Source organism: Carassius gibelio, chromosome B22 (genome assembly GCF_023724105.1).
Source record: "Carassius gibelio isolate Cgi1373 ecotype wild population from Czech Republic chromosome B22, carGib1.2-hapl.c, whole genome shotgun sequence".
In the NCBI taxonomy this organism is placed as follows: domain Eukaryota; kingdom Metazoa; phylum Chordata; class Actinopteri; order Cypriniformes; family Cyprinidae; genus Carassius; species Carassius gibelio.
The window spans coordinates 34,299,833-34,316,308 of NC_068417.1; the positions used below are offsets into that span (position 1 = coordinate 34,299,833).

General features: G+C 40.0%; 1 protein-coding gene across 2 annotated transcripts in view; it reads right to left on the reverse strand.

Moving 5' to 3' along the window:
- The window catches only part of LOC127987351 (NACHT, LRR and PYD domains-containing protein 12-like), a 795,441-nt gene that overhangs the window by 90,353 nt on the left and 688,612 nt on the right, over positions 1-16,476 (reverse strand). The gene's annotated exons all lie outside the window — the stretch shown is intronic.

A 16,476-nucleotide genomic window follows, 5' to 3' on the forward strand; every position in this document is an offset into this window, starting at 1 on the left:
CGACCTCGTGGAGAAGCAGGCTCAGCTGATAGAGCAGAGAGCCATGCTGGAAACATTCAGGGGTTGAAGCTCACAAGTCTGGGGTAAGTATACAGCGCACTGCTAACTCTCCCACCACCTCTACTCTGTGTGGTTCTCTTCACAGGCCCGGTGCACCCTGTGTGGTTCTCTGCACAGGCCTGGTGTACCCAGGACGCGATCTTCCCAGATGTCCACAGTGTAAGATATGAGCCAGTCCCTGGGTGGCGACCTCTCTTCTTCTGACGCCTCCGGTCTTTAGGATCTCCACCCGCAGGAGCTCCACTTTGCGAGACAGAACACGATGCTGAGATTATCCGAGACGCCATCGTCCGGAACGTTATGCTATGGTAGCTGAAGGTAAAGTGCACACTCACTGGTTCTCTGGTGCTCATGTTCTTGATATTTCTGCACAGATACCTGCGATCCTGAAGGGTGAAGAGAGCATCCGAACGGTCGTGCTTCACACCGGGTTTAACAACACCATACTGCGGCAGACGCAGACACCAAAGAGGGACTTCAAGAGCCTGATCAAGACGGTGTGCAGCATATCGCCTGCATGACAATCATCGTGTCAGGACACCTTCCCATGTTTAGATGAGGACACAAAATGTTCGGTAGACTTTGTGCTTTGAACAAATGGTTATTGTCATGGTGTAAAGAACAGAAACTGCTTTTTACTAATAATCGGAATCTTTTCTGGGAGCAACCTAGACTTTTTTAGACTGATGGCTTGCACCCAAGCAGAGTCAGAGCAGAACACCTGTTGGACAACAACACTTCGCTCAATATGACTAGTAAGCCAATTCTCAAATAACTGCTATGATGTCTTTTGTTCTTAAATAGATGTACTTGTGCTGTCCAATCAATAAAGACTGTGTCTGTTCCAGTGTTAATTTTGACAGGCATTTTTGATTTAGCTTTAGTCTTTACCTTGAGACGAAAATGCTTAAAAGTCATTACTTTTAGTCATTACTTTTAGTCAAACTACAATTACCAACATTTATTTTGGTTGCTATTTTATATGTAGTCTTTAAAAAAAAATAGTAATTAATTATTCTCTCTTTAGACCAAATCAATTAAGCTTATGAGAAATTTGAATCAAGGATTGAATTTGGAAAAACTTGAATAAATTATGACAATTTTCATTTTTGGGTGAACTATCCCTTTAACTGTAGTGAAAAGGGAGCAACTTGTAAAAAATTATAGTTGTTCATATAATATATACATATATTTTGCAATTTTTGAAAGAAGCGGAAAAAGACAATAAGAGAAATATGAAAGAGAAACAAATTAGACAAATTTTTCAGATACAGTAGGTTCACTTTACATATTTATTTAACATCTTTTGTTGGTTAACATTAATGACTCGGATAGGTACTTTATTAGGAAAGTGATAAAAAGTTATGTGACGTGGCCAAGTATGGTAACCCATACTTGGAATTAGTGCTCTGCATTTATACCATTCAAAGTACACAAACAGAGCAGTGAACACACACACACACGGAGCAGTGAGCAGCCATTTTTTCAGATGGGGGTTCGATGCCTTGCTCAAGAGGACCTTAGTCGTGGTTCATGGCTGTAGCCAGCTATAAGGTCACCGAGGTCCGGACCTCGGTAAATTTTCATGGTCAAAAATAAAATTTGTTCTCTGATTGACTAATTTGGCTCTAAACTTTAAGACACTTACAAAATGAGCAAACAGGTTACAGCTCTCAGAACTGTTTCTATTTGCCAGCACTGCTACTGCATACATGGAGATTTTTATTGGTAATGGCATTATTATTAACCTACAAAAATTTCCGAGGCAAGTGTGTTGAGCCCCGTACACAAACTTCTCGTCCGGTGTGCGACCATCTTAAGGAAGAATTTACAGAAACATTTTAAATAAGCTAAGCTATTTACCAAAGCTTAATTTTAAGTGTTGTAATGGATGTGTTTCAGTGGGTTTATGTCATTACATTTGTCTAGATAACTTGATTTACTGCAACTTAGTTAGCAACTGCTACGTAAAGTTACATTTTTTTTAAAGTTAGCTTTTATTTCAATATACATGTTTATTAATTAATGTTAGTAAATGAAAAAACATGGCATGGTCCTGATGGTGTGTGTTTCTTTCTGATTGAGAGAGCAGTAATCACTTTCCTGACTTTGCAGTGTCCATTGCAAGCGTATTCATTGTGCTCCCTTTCAAGGGAACTTCGAACTGCGTCCTCTAGGGGTCGCTATAGCAAAAACCTCGCCGTGACCCGTGTCTGAAGCATACATTTAAATGAAAAAAGCTCTGACCCGATCGTTCTCTTCCGAAAAAAAAAGGAAAATAGGCAGCCATCTGCTTCCCGTGGTTTAGGACATGCCGCTGCTGAGGCATGGAAGAGAATAAGCTCTTGAGAATACAGGTGGATCTGTCTGAATGATTTAAAGAGGGTCAAGAAAGAGCCTCTGGAGGATGATGCTATATCTTTAACACTTTCTGATACTGAGGTTAGTGCTCTGCTGGGTTTTTACCCAGGAAAAGTGGGAGATATTTAAGGCTGGTGAAGAAGCTGAGGCTGAGCCTTCTCAATTCTCCTGCACTGCGTATGTAGGACTGTTGGAGGTTATGGATTGAAAGCTTGTGTCAAGACTTGCGCTCCTCCCCCACCTGCGGGCAAGGGTAAGAGGAATCGTGGGTCAAGAGGAGGTAAGCAGAACCTTAGGGTTGTGATCCAGACGAGGCAGCGTTCTCAAGCGAATCAGAGTGATATCACAGTATCTACCCGTTCCCTTTAGCGATTTTTACTTCTGCTTTTATCCTCCCCTTCCTACTTCCCCTGTAAACACCAGCTCTTCACCTGATCGAGGTTAGATGGAAACCTCTTGCATTACAGTCTCCTATGCTGGACCTATAATGTTTTTGGCTGGTTCATAGCAACAAACCTACTGATGGTCCGGACTAAAAGGAGGCCCCCCTTGAGCGGGGCTCCAGCGCAGGAGGGTGGGTGAGTATGTAACCCTCTCTGTATATACTTTTGTGTATTAAATTGCTGTTGGTTATGTGTCTACTAATTAAATCAGATTGTCCTTGCAGTGCTCAATTATAGTGTTTACTAAACACTCACCAGCACCAGCCATCCAGCTTCATGTTGCGGTATTAGGCAGCTGAGATCATAGGTTTCTGCGTGAGCCTCCTTGATTATCAGGCCTGGCACAGCACTGCAGGGAATTTCATGGATGTCCGGCCAGGTCACCCTGAGGGGTCTCCTGGCCGCTTAGTGGTGCTGTCGTATCTAGTGAGAGGTGGAGGTGGCTGTTACAGAAGTCTTCTTGTACAGTATATGCTATATCAGTTGATGCCCCCTCACCCGAGGTTTGTAAATTTGAGCTTGCCTCTCCCATGTGATTCAGCGCCTCTGCGATGCTTAGTAACCTTTAGGTACACATGCTAAGCTTTGTGTACTTTCTCATAACCCCATGGTGGTCAGTGTGCACGTGAACACTTTGCGCACTAAGTGGTAAATGTGCACGCAAGACTTTCTGAAATCCTGTACGGTAAGGGTTACGCACTCCACTTCACTGTTACACCACAATAAAGGATGCATTTCACTCTGTTCCACGAGCAGCTTTGGGACATTCTGATCACCTTCTGGTTCATCTAATACCGTCCTACAGGCAGAAACTAAAATCAGCTAAACCTGTATCAAGGACTGTAAGAAGATGGACTAATGAAGCAGAGCAGGATTTACAATCTTGTTTTGACCTCACTGATTGGAGCGTTTTTGAAGCTGCTGCCACCGATCTGGATGAACTCACAGAGACCGTAACATCATGTATCAGTTTCTGTGAGGATATGTGTATTCCTACAAAGACTCAACTAATTTACAATAATGACAAACCGTGGTTCACTGCAAAACTCATACAGCTCCGTCAGGCCAAAGAAGATGCTTACGTGAAGGGGGACAATGTCTTGTATAAACAGGCTAAATACACACTGGAAAAAGAGATCAAAGTGGCAAAGAGGAATTATTCTGAAAAAATAAGGACTCAGTTCACTTCCAACGACTCCGCATCAGTGTGGAAAAGTCTAAAGAAGATCACCAATTACAAGACACCACCCCCCAGCACTGTAGAGAATCAACAACTGGCAGACGATCTGAACGAGTTTTACTGCAGGTTTGAAAGAACAACCATCACCTGCCCTGAATGCCTCCCCACACAACCATTCACACCATTCACAACTCCTGCAACCAGCCCTGAATGCCTCTCCAAACAACTGTTCACACCATTAACAGCTCCTGCAACCCATCCTGAACACCTCTCCAATCAAGCACTCTCACAATTCACACCTCCTGCATCCCCCCTCTCCCCCACACCTGCAATTCAGATCAGCGGGGATGCGGTGTGCCAGGTCTTCCGGAAGCAGAAAAGGAAAAAAGCACCAGGCCCAGATTGTGTTACACCAGCCTGTCTGAAATCCTGTGCTGACAAGCTGGCCCCCATCTTCACACAGATCTTCAACAGATCGCTGGAGCTGTGCGGAGTCCCTTCATGCTTCAAATGCTCCACCATCATCCCCATCCCTAAGAAAACCAAAATTACAGGACTAAATGACTACAGGCCTGTGGCTCTAACGTCTGTAGTCATGAGGTCATTTGAAAAACTGGTGCTGGGCCACCTGAAGGACATCACTGGACCCTTGCTGGATCCTCTTCAGTTTGCCTACAGAGCAAACAGGTCTGTGGACTATGCAGTAAACATTGGACTGCATTATGTTCTGCAACACCTAGACAGACCGGGGACTTATGTGAGGATCCTGTTTGTGGACTTCAGCTCGGCCTTCAACACGATCATCCCAAACCTCCTCCTGCCCAAACTAAATCAGCTCTCCGTGCCCACCTCCATCTGTCAGTGGATCAACAGCTTCCTGACAGACAGGCAGCAGCTAGTGAGGCTGGGAAAATACATATCCAGCACCCGTACAATCAGCACCGGAGCTCTCCAGGGCTGTGTTCTCTCCCCACTGCTCTTCCCCCTGTACACTAATGATTGCACATCTAAGGACCCCTCTGTCAAGCTCCTGAAGTTTGCAGACGACACCACACTCATCGGCCTCATCCAGGATGGTGACGAGTCTGCTTACAGACAGGAGGTAAAAGAGCTGGCTGTCTGGTGCACTCTCAACAACCTGGAGCTTAACACGCTCAAAACAGTGCAGATGATCGTGGACTTCAGGAGAAACACCCCTGCACTCCCCCCACTCACCATCATGAACAGCCCTGTGACTGCAGTGGAGTCATTCAGGTTCCTGGGCCCCACTATCTCTCAGGACCTGAAGTGGGACATTCACATTGACTCCATCGTAAAAAAGGCCCAGCAGAGGTTGTACTTCCTTCGCCAGCTGAGGAAGTTTAACCTGCCACAGGAGCTCCTGAAACAGTTCTACTCCACCATCATTGAATCCATCCTCTGCACTTCAGTAACTGTCTGGTTCAGCTCAGCTTCTAAATCTGACCTCAGAAGACTACAGAGGGTGGTCCGGACTGCTGAGAGAATCATCGGTACAACACTCCCTTCTATTCAAGAACTGTACTTATCCAGAGTGAGAAAAATGGCTGTCAAAATCACTTTGGACCCCTCACATCCAGCACACTACCTCTTTGAACTGTTGCCATCTGGTCGACGCTACAGAGCACTGAGCACTAGAACGACCAGACACAGGAACAGTTTCTTCCCTCAGGCAATCCATCTTATGAACAGCTGATAATAACGGCGAACACACTACACTTTATATTTATATACACATACACTTTATTTATCTAACACACATACTTAGTATACACTTAAATTTTGCACATCATTTAAATGTACATACATAACTGCATTTTGTAATATACCTGAATACAATTGTCATTTGTATATTGTCATTCACTATCTACTTATTTGTATTTTTTATTCTTTTATTATGTGTTTTATGTTCTGTTTCTGTCAATCTGTTGTACTGCGGAGCTTCTGTCACGAAAACAAATTCCTCGTATGTGTAAACATACCTGGCAATAAAGCTCATTCTGATTCTAAAAGCAAACGCTCTGAAATGGTTTCAGACATACCTATCTGACAGAACGTTTTTAGTGAAGCTTTTTTTGGTCCTCCATTCCTTCTACACACAAGACAAACTTGATAAGAGGCCCTACTTCCTCATTAGTCCTAAAAAGGATGCAGAGCTTCGTCCTGAGTGTGTAACCTGTGTTACTAGTCTGTCACAAAGAAACTTTGGAAGTACAAGGTTCAAATGATTCTCCAGATGGAGCTCCATGTTAAAGGCCATAGCGTGACTCCAACACTAAGCCAAGTCCTTCAAGCCTGGGTCAGAAGCAGGGGTGCAGATGTGATTTTTTAACTGGGGGGGACCAAGCTGTCCAGCAGTCACATTTTTTCAGTCCAGAAAATTCTCGGCCATAGACAACAGTACAATTGCATCTCAAAAAATTTTAATATCATAGAAAAGGTCTTTATTTTTTTTTTGTAACAATCCAAAAATAAAACTTTCTTATATTCTAAATTCATTGCACACAAACTGATCATCAACACCCTCCACAAGGAGAGTCAGCTGCAGAAAGTCATTGCTGAAAGGGCTGCTGTTCACAGAGTGCTGTATCAAAATTCATAGAATGCTGACTGGAAGTAAAAGGTGTGGTAGGAAAAGGTGCACAAGCAACAGGGATGACCACAGCCACGGGAAGATTATCAGGAAAAGCCGATTCAAGAACTTGGGAGAGCTTCTTAAGGAGTGGACTGAAGCTGGAGTCAGCGCATCAAGAGTCACCACACTCAGACATCTTCAGGAAAAGGGCTACAGCCGTCACATTCCTAGAACCAAGCCACTCTTGAACCAGAGAATAACGTCTGAAGCATCTTACCTGGGGTAAGGAGAAAAATAACTGGGCTGTTGCTCAGTGGTCCACAGTCCTCTTTTCAGATGAAAGTAAATTTAGCATTTAATTTGGAAATCAACGCCTGGAGTCTGGAGGAAGACTGGAGAGGCACAGAATCCAAACTCTAGTGTGAGGTTTCTGAAGTCAGTGATGTTTTGGGTGCTGTGACGACTGCTGGTGTTGCTCCATTGTGTTTTATCAAGTCCAGAGCCAATGCAGTCATCTACCAGGAGATTTTTGGGAGCACTTCTATCTTCCATCTGCTGACAAGCTTTATGGAGATGCTGATTTCCTCTTCCAGCAGGACGTTAGCACCTGCCCACAGTGCCAAAACCACTTCCAAGTTTTTTATGACCATGATACTACTGTGCTTGATTGGCCAGCCAACTCACCTGACCTGAACCTCACAGAGAATCTATGGGCCATAGTGAAGAGGAAGATAAGTAACATCTGATAAACAGTACAGAGGAGCTGAAGGCAGCTATCAAAGCTACCTGGGCTTCAATAACGCCTCAGCAATGCCACAGGCTGATCGCCTTCATGCCACGCCACACTGAAGCCCCAACCAAGTATTGAGTGCATAGTCAAACCTACTTTGGATTTTTCTTTAAAAGTTTCCTACTTTTAATTTTTCTAAGCTGTAAGTCACCATCAGAATTATATATATATAAAAAAAAAATCTTGAAATATTTCAGTCTGTGTGCAATGAATCTAGAATATAAGAAAGTTAGCTTTTTTTAATTAAATTACAAAAAAAATAAAGAACTTTTCCATGACATTCCAATTTTTTTAGATGCACCTGTATATGATCACTATGGTTACCGCCAAAGGCAGAACTGAGGCAGCTACCAGCTCCTCGTAGGACCCTGGGGTCAGCAATACACACACAGAGAATGTAAACGTCAGTGGCAGCACCATCGTCGTGTGTTTGACAACAGAACATGTAGTTCTGCTTCCGGCTTTGCTACCGTTCGGACGTTCTAGCTTACTGCTCTGTGCTTTGCTTCTTATTTCTGTACTTTTCTCTAATTTTTCTAAGATTTTTACTTCAACAGATCAGCACAGTGCTCAAACAACAGATTTTTGGCACAAACGCTAAAACTAAAAACATTGTGACTGGAATAATACTACAAAAAGAAGACTTTGTCTCCCACTGCTAACAGCTTACATTCCTGTGACGGGATAACAACTACCTACATTCAAATAGAAGAGAGAGAAAATGCCTCCTGTTGGATCTACTTGTTGCATGAACTGCTGCAAACTTCTACAAAGGGATTGTGGTTCTTGAAACAAAGTTACTTTCTGGACTTCCAAAACAGACGGAACACTCAGCAGACCGTCGTCATGGACCCCCTCAGCATACAGCCGGTGAGTCCCATGAATCTTCTGAATCTCAACAGTTTATACCAAGTGTAGAGGAACGAGCCAAAACTGATCGCCACACAAATTGATGGCACAAACAGGGAGCGAGACCCAAAGGAACACGAGACATCAGATTTTCACGAGTTTCTCATATTGCTGCCATAGCTTCCTCTACCCCAGATTCGACTATGACAAGGCTTGTAAATACTGGTATTCTACCACCCCCTATACATCTTGAGAACAGATTTCAAGCATTTATGAATGCGGGTGAGGAACCCACAAATGTGATTAAACAAGGATCTGATCAGCCAGCAGCTAACACCGCTACTAACAGGTGCTCAAGGATGAGCAGACAGCGGCTTTCAGCTCAGAGCGCAGCCGAGCCAAGGACTCTGATAGTGCGTGACTCTGTTATCAGAAACATCCGTAGCAGGACTACAACAACATGCTGCCTTCCCCAAGCAACAGTCTCTGATGTGAACAAGGAACTTCAGAACATTCTGATGAAGCACAAGACTGCAAATCAAATCATCATCCATGTGGGGAAAAATGATATTCGGAAAGAGCAGTTAGAACTCCTTAAGAAGGACTTCATTGAACTCTTTGAAACACTTCAAAAACTCAAAGTTCAGTCGTTCATCAGTGGACCACTCCCAGCAAGGGGAACAAATATGTTTTCACGGTTGCTTGGGCTGAACACATGGCTACAAAGATCTTGCAGTATAAAAGGAGTGAATTTCATCGACAACTTCAATCTTTTCTGGGGCCATAGACAGCTGTTTAAACCGGATGGCCTCCACCCAAACAAACTTGGTGCCAGAGTGCTTAAGGACAATATCTACTTCTCCCTCCGTCATCCTTCAGCAGAGTGTGTCAATCCATTCAGCAAACACACACCAGGTCTGAGTCATCATGTGGTTGACATATCCCACAAGGACACTGATAACACCACGCAGCCAAAACAAACACTGCTGATAGACACTATCCCTGCTGAGCCCTGCCCACAGAGCTCCTCACAGACTGACTGTGATGTTTTAAAACAGCTACAAGATTCAGCACCCCGGGATGACTTTCTGGAAAACAGCCAGGGAAGCCAGGACAACACATCACAGCCACCGGAAACACCAGAGAGTAGGCTTGGAGAAGACTTGGAGAAACTAGTTCATGCCTTTATCACCAGCAGGGTGGACTATTGTGGTGGGCTCCTCACCGGCCTTCACAAGAAGACCATTAGACAGCTGCAGCTCATCCAGAACGCTGCTGCCAGGATTCTGACTAGAACCAGAAAATCTGAGCATATCACACCAGTCCTCAGGTCCTTACACTGGCTTCCAGTTACATTTAGGATTGATTTTTAAATATTTTTACTCGTATATAAGTCACTACATGACCTAGGACCGAAATATATTGCAGATATGTTCACTGAATATAAACCTAACAGAGCACTCAGATCACTAGGATCGAGTCAGTTAGAAATACCAAGGGTTCACACAAAACAAGGGGAGTCCGCCTTTAGTTACTATGCCGCCTGCAGTTGGAATCAGCTTCCAGAAGAGATCAGATGTGCTACAACACTAGTCACATTTAAATCTAGACTCAAAACCCATCTGTTTAGTTGTGCATTTATTGAATGAGCACTGTGCTATGTCCGAACTGATTGCACTATATTTTCACAGTTTTTTTATATAAAATAATTTTCTAAATGTTTTTAAATTGATTTTAAGTAAACGTTTTAATCATTTTAAAAGTTTTAAAATTGCTTTTTTTATTTTTTTTATTTTTCATGATTATTTTACTTAGAAAATGGTTAGATTATTTTTGTGCTTCAGCCTGCGTCTGCCCTGACCTGATTCTTTAGCACCAAAACAAACACACCCATACGCCAACAGGACCTGCTACGGTGGCCGAGAGAGCTAAACGTGCTGCAAATGACAAAAATACCTGCAAATTATGAAAACATCTTAATCAGTTTGACAGCACGTGCTGCAAATATTCACAATACAAACAAATAAAGAAATGTGCTGCAAAAACACAGACCACATCGGAAATATTTAAGGGAACCGTAAAGTGACAAATATGGCTGGGACATAATTTATCAATGTTTGCTCTGAAAATATATTTTGTTTATTTTAACAATCCGGGTCATATGATTCCTTAGCTTTTTTTATGGATATTATTTGCCTAAATAAGCTGACTAAATACACAATTTCCGTAACTGTGAAAGGTTATGTAAGCTGGCTAACTTACTTTTACAGCTTACCTTACAAAAACTAACCATAGCCTGTGGTTTTACTATTGAAATTAATTAATTAATAAATACATTTATTAAAACAAATAAACCTCGGCGTCCGATTCGAGCACTTCCCAGTCCTTGAGTTTCTCTCCACCACTGGAAAGGTGCCCCGATATTTACGCTGGTCCTGCCTCTTGCCTGATTGTAAACCCTTTTTTTATCCGCCATCTATTTCAATCTGTAGTCGATCTGCTAATATGCTAATTTTGAATAAAATCGTCTGCTAAAGGACTAAATGTAAATGTGATGTAATATGTGTCCTGTGCACTCAAATTGAGCGCTCTCTCCTCGCTATCAGGAAAAGACACACCCCTTACAGCTGATTGGCTACAAGTGTGTTTTGGTACTCGGTCAGACACTGCGGTCAAAAGCGGGTTTCAAAAATCGTTTGGTACATTTTTAAGGAGTGGCCGCCGAGAACACCGGGTCGCTTCTACTTAAAATTATGTACAAAACGGAAACTAAGATTAATCCTTTGTTTACCAATAGAGCATTTCATTGAGACAGTTAGGGGGACAGATCTGGTTACTTTGAATTTGGGGGGGGTCATGTCCCCTCCCATCCCTAGTGCCATCTGCGCGCCTGGTCAGAACATGTCTGTCGGGGATGGAACATTTGCGACAACCATAAGGAGGATGAGTAGCTAGAGCAAGCCTAAATTACCATCATTCAAACTGTCCAGAAAGAAGTCGACAAAGATGACTTTAAATGCCTAGAACAAGGTAAATCTGTGCAAAGTTCGATTCCTCTTAGCTAAATCTGTCCTTCCATTGACACAGAAGGATTTCTCAGAGTAGGAGGTTGGCTGGGGAGAGCTCTATTACCATCTGAAGAACTGTATCCAGCTCTCATACCTGGTAAACATCATGTTACCCAGCTTTTGATTTGACACTTCCATGAGAAGGTGTGTCACCAAGGGCATCGTCTTACAGAAGGTGCAATCAGGGCAGGTGTTACTGGATTTTTGAAGGGAAAAGTTAAGTTTGCAGCTCTATCTTTAACGTGTCACCTGTTGTAAATTGAGAGGCAAACAAATAGAGCAGATCATGTCAGATTTACCAACCGACAGATTACACATAGACCCACCATTTACATATGTGGCCAGTCGCAGTCAGAAAAACAGGTAGATGTCAGACAGAAGCTAAAAGATTGGCAGTCATATTAATTTGCATGACTACACGGGCGATTCACCTAGAAGTGATTGAGTCTATAAGTGGCTCATGTTTTATCAATTCCCTGTGACTTTCATTTGCCATCAGAGGCCCTGCCAAGATCCTGAGGTCTGATTGTGGAACCAACTTTGCGAGAGCCTGCAAAGAGCTACAAATTGACAAGCAAGATTGCCAAAAACAAACATCCAAGCTTACCTATCAGATAACCAATTGTTGCTGGTACGTCAATCCCCCACATGCTTCATATATGTCAGGGTCCTGGGAGTAAGTGATTAGAGTTGCCCAACATATCCTTAATGCCATGCTCCCAAAAAGTTGTAGCCCCACCAGTACCACTTGGCCAATTTGAAAATCATGATCTATGCAGAGCTCAGTTGCGTCGTGTTCAGTATTTAGCCAATGTTTTTAGGGGAAGATGGAAGAATGAATATCCGAGTGGACTTCAAGGATGTCGCAAGTGGCACACAGCCAAGCCAAGTTATTCTGATTCTACAGTATATAAGATGCAAGTTCATTTAGGCTATTTAACATGCACTATGACATTTTACTGTTTCAATTTATAAACTCTTTGATATTTTAAAGTCAGTTTAACAGTATTGAAATTCAAGTTGAATCTAGTATATAATAAAACGTTTATCGCTTAAATTATATGAATTAATAATATGTTATCATCTTTTTCATCATATCATATTTTACGAGCTGTATTAATTTTCCATTTCGGAAACCAAGCACCCATTTTTTTATTTATTTTTTATTCTATTATTAGTTTGCATATTTCCTACAACTAAGGTTTTTGTTTGTTTTATTTTTTTTTTTAGGTGCCACTGTCGGGGAGTCAAAAGATAATTACATTATCATTCCAATTAATGGAAAATATGGGCTAATTGAGATTCTTTCTTTTATTCTTTGTTTATAATGTTTATTCTTTAAGAAAATAAGGGAAAGGATAAGGGACTATAAGGGATGATAAACTGATTTTTCTCATATCTCATATCGATAGTCTTTTAAAGAAATTGAGACCAATGTTAGGTTTTGCATTTTCATAAAAAAAAAAAAAAAAAGAAAATTCTCCTTTGTTGCCCGAAAACGTATGGAATGAGCTTCAAGGTACATTACATATGGAATTTGTACCATTTCTTGCTAGGTTTAAAAATATTTTAAAATCTGTTAATTAGAACAGTGTACATGTTTTAATAACTGACTGGGATTTATATTGTTTAAAAAAAGTGTTTTATGTTTGCTCATTGTGTAGTGATGTGTATTTCTTTGTAACTTTGACTTGTGCTGCCTATCTTGACCAGGACTCCCTGGGAGAAGAGATATTGTATCTCAACGGGACCTTCCTGGTTAAACAAGTAAAAAAAGAATAAAAAAATAGGCCTATATCTGCCTGCAGTTAAAAAGTTATCATATTTATTTTGCTTCACCCATTTATGTTGGCTACAATTATTCAATAAAATAAAATAAAATAAAATAAATGATGTAATAAAATAAGGCCATCGGGTAGTAATTTAGGAAGTGAAAATACTGTGAATTTACAAATGGCATGGGATTTTAAAGTATTACAACTGAAACGCTAGTAAATAAAGATTTTTTTTAAACCATGGCACTTAAAGTTTTGAACTAAAATATTTCTACCATATAGCCTGTGAATAAACAAAATGCATACTTTTCAATGAATGAACACTTAGAGAGTGTTGGTTGCTTCTGTTGTTTGGATTTGTACTTCAATATAACGAGATCCAAATTTAAGAATATCATTTTATTTTAAGCTTTCTGTAGTTATTTTTCTCATTAATATGAGACAAAAAAAATCAAGTGATTGAGAGGGCGCCTCCCTGTCATGCATGTGCATTAATAATTTTCACACAAACACTTGAATATGAAGAATAATTCACATTTTGCATATGTAATACAAAGTAAATCATTTTTTACCATGCAGTTATCCAAAATAAAACCAAACAAGATTTGTAATGAAGATAAAATATGTATACAAATAAGAATAAATGCAATCTTGCACTCTGATATTTTAAGGAATATGATATACACCTGCATTTGAATGCTGCTGCAATTAATTAATTAATTAATTACGGGAAAATATGTATTGCACATAGAGAGTATAGCATAAGTTAATTTGCATCTCAGGTCCCTAGAAAGGGTTTTCAAAAAAAAAAAAAAAAGTTAAATAGAAACAAAGAATAAAACTACTACTCATAGAATACAACTACCACAATATTTCCCTTACAGACATTCAAATACCTCCCTGAATTATACATATACGGAAAAAAACCCTTTACATTACATTACACTTATACATACAAAAATTCTTACATTTAAATATGCGTTCAATTCTGGTTTATTTTAAACCACCGCTTTACCTTCAATGTAAAGGACTCTTTATCAATTTACATAGAACAGATGGTGCCTTATTATGCAAACATTTAAGAATGAATTTTATATATGACAGCTTTTTAAAATTTGTGAAACTTAACATATTAAATTTGCTTAAGACGTTGCAATGATGCCATCGATTTGGCTTTTTATCCATTATTTTTAGAGCACGATTATACAACATTTCAATGTTTTATTTATTTATTAAGGAGTCACTTGTTTGAGTCCAAACTGTTATACAGTATGAGATGCGGGGCAAAATCATTGCATGCATAAAAAGATCAGCTGCCTCATTTGAGATATATTTTCTAATAAGTCTAAAACAGTTTAGGTTACTCCTCACCATTTTTGATAACTTTTTTATATGTTTATCAAATTTAAGTTGTGAGTCTAAAACAGTACCTAAAAAATTAAGCTCAACTACCTCCTCCATTTCTTTATTATTTACTCAAATTATTACTTTTTCTTTTAGCCTTCTATTAGAAATGCATATAAAGACAGTTTTCTTAACATTCAGAGTAAGATGATTTTTCCTGAAGCCATATAGATATCCTTTCCATTTGTTTATTTCAAACTGCAGCAACATTGGCAGATGACTTAGCTGATGTATAAATGACTGTGTCATCAGCATAAAGCTGACATTCAACAACTGGGCAACAACATCATGATCATTTATAAACAAACTAAAAAGCAAGGGGCCTAAGATTGAGCCTTGTGGTAACCCCATTTTATTTCTCATAGACAATGATTTTGTATCCTTGATTTTAACACACTGATCTCTTAGATTTAAATATGAGGTAAACCACTCAATTGAACGTTTACTAAAATTAAATGCACTTAGTTTAGATAAGAGAATAGGTGGTTAACTGTATCAAATGCCTTTCTTAGATCAATAAATACTGCTCCCATCACATGACCCTGATCCAAAGACTGTCTAGCTTTTTCCAATAAATAACATATAGCTGTTTCTGTGGAATGCTGGGCTCTAAAACCAAACTGATGTTTGTGTAGGAGGTTATTACTCTCTAGATAGTTTATTAATTGTTCAGCTACAACCTTCTCCAAAATCTTTGACATGACCGGCAAGATTGATATTGGTCGATAATTTGAAATCAGGCTTGGATCCCCTGATTTGAAGATTGGTGTAACTACAGCCTTTTTCCATGTGTTAGGGAAAATACAGTCTCTAATTGATACATTTGTCAAATGAGTTAACGGCGCTATCATCATGGTGCTATATTTTTTATTAAATTAATATCTAAACTGTAAACATCTTTTGCTGTTGAATTCGGTAGAAGCTTTACAATTTCAGCTATTCTGTTTTCTTCAATCTCCTTAATAAAAAATTTGTTTGGTAGCTCATCCTCCACTTTATTATTTAATAATACTGGTTTAAAATTGTTAGCCAATTCATCTACTGAACTTATAAAATATTTATTAAACTCTTATGCTAGAGAACCTTTATCATCAATAACTTTTCCATCTTTGATTGTTTGCTGCTTATGAGTTTTATTTGTTAAATTATTTAATTGTTTCCATAGGGTTGTACTTTGACCTTTGGCACTCTCTATTATTTGTGTATAATGTGATACTTTTGACTTCTGTAATTCTTGTACTACTTTGTTACGGAGACCTTTATTTATTTAAAATAAGACAAAAGCACATCCACCTGCAGTAAGCTCCGCTGATCAAGGTCCCCGGGCACACCGGCTCTCACTGCAGCAGGAGCCCTTTCAGTGAGAGATCTTGCATGCCCGCAAAAAAGTTGTTATTCACAAAGCCTGCAGGTTCAATTTGAGCCGCGTTTAAGCTTTCATTTTTGCCCATATTTGGTCCAGGATTCAAATGAACATCGCCAGCCAGCAGTAGCAAGGTAATCAAAATGCGCAACTTAGGGCTCTTGCACTTGACCATGTTTTGTTTAGTGAGTTTCATTTTGTAGTAATATCCCAACGATTTCTGTCCAAACCTCCGATATAAAATGTAAGGGCCACACAACTTGTTTTGTTCCGTTGTTGACCGTGGTCGCATATTAGGTGAAGTTTGCTGTGTTTCCAACCTTAAGCGATTATGAATTAATACCAGCACCATACAGCCACTGATCAATAAACAAATCAGTTGTTTATAATTGATCGTGGAACGATTTTTTGCCTCATTAAACAATCCAATATACTGCAAAAAAATCATAGTTGATGTGAGATCATAGTTGTGGTTTGGTTTGTTCTCTTTCGGCTTCAACACATGAACCTTTGAGAGAGGAGCAGCAGCTGTTCACTTTATTTACATGTAAATACATAATTATAACTACTGCTAATACCATCATTACAAT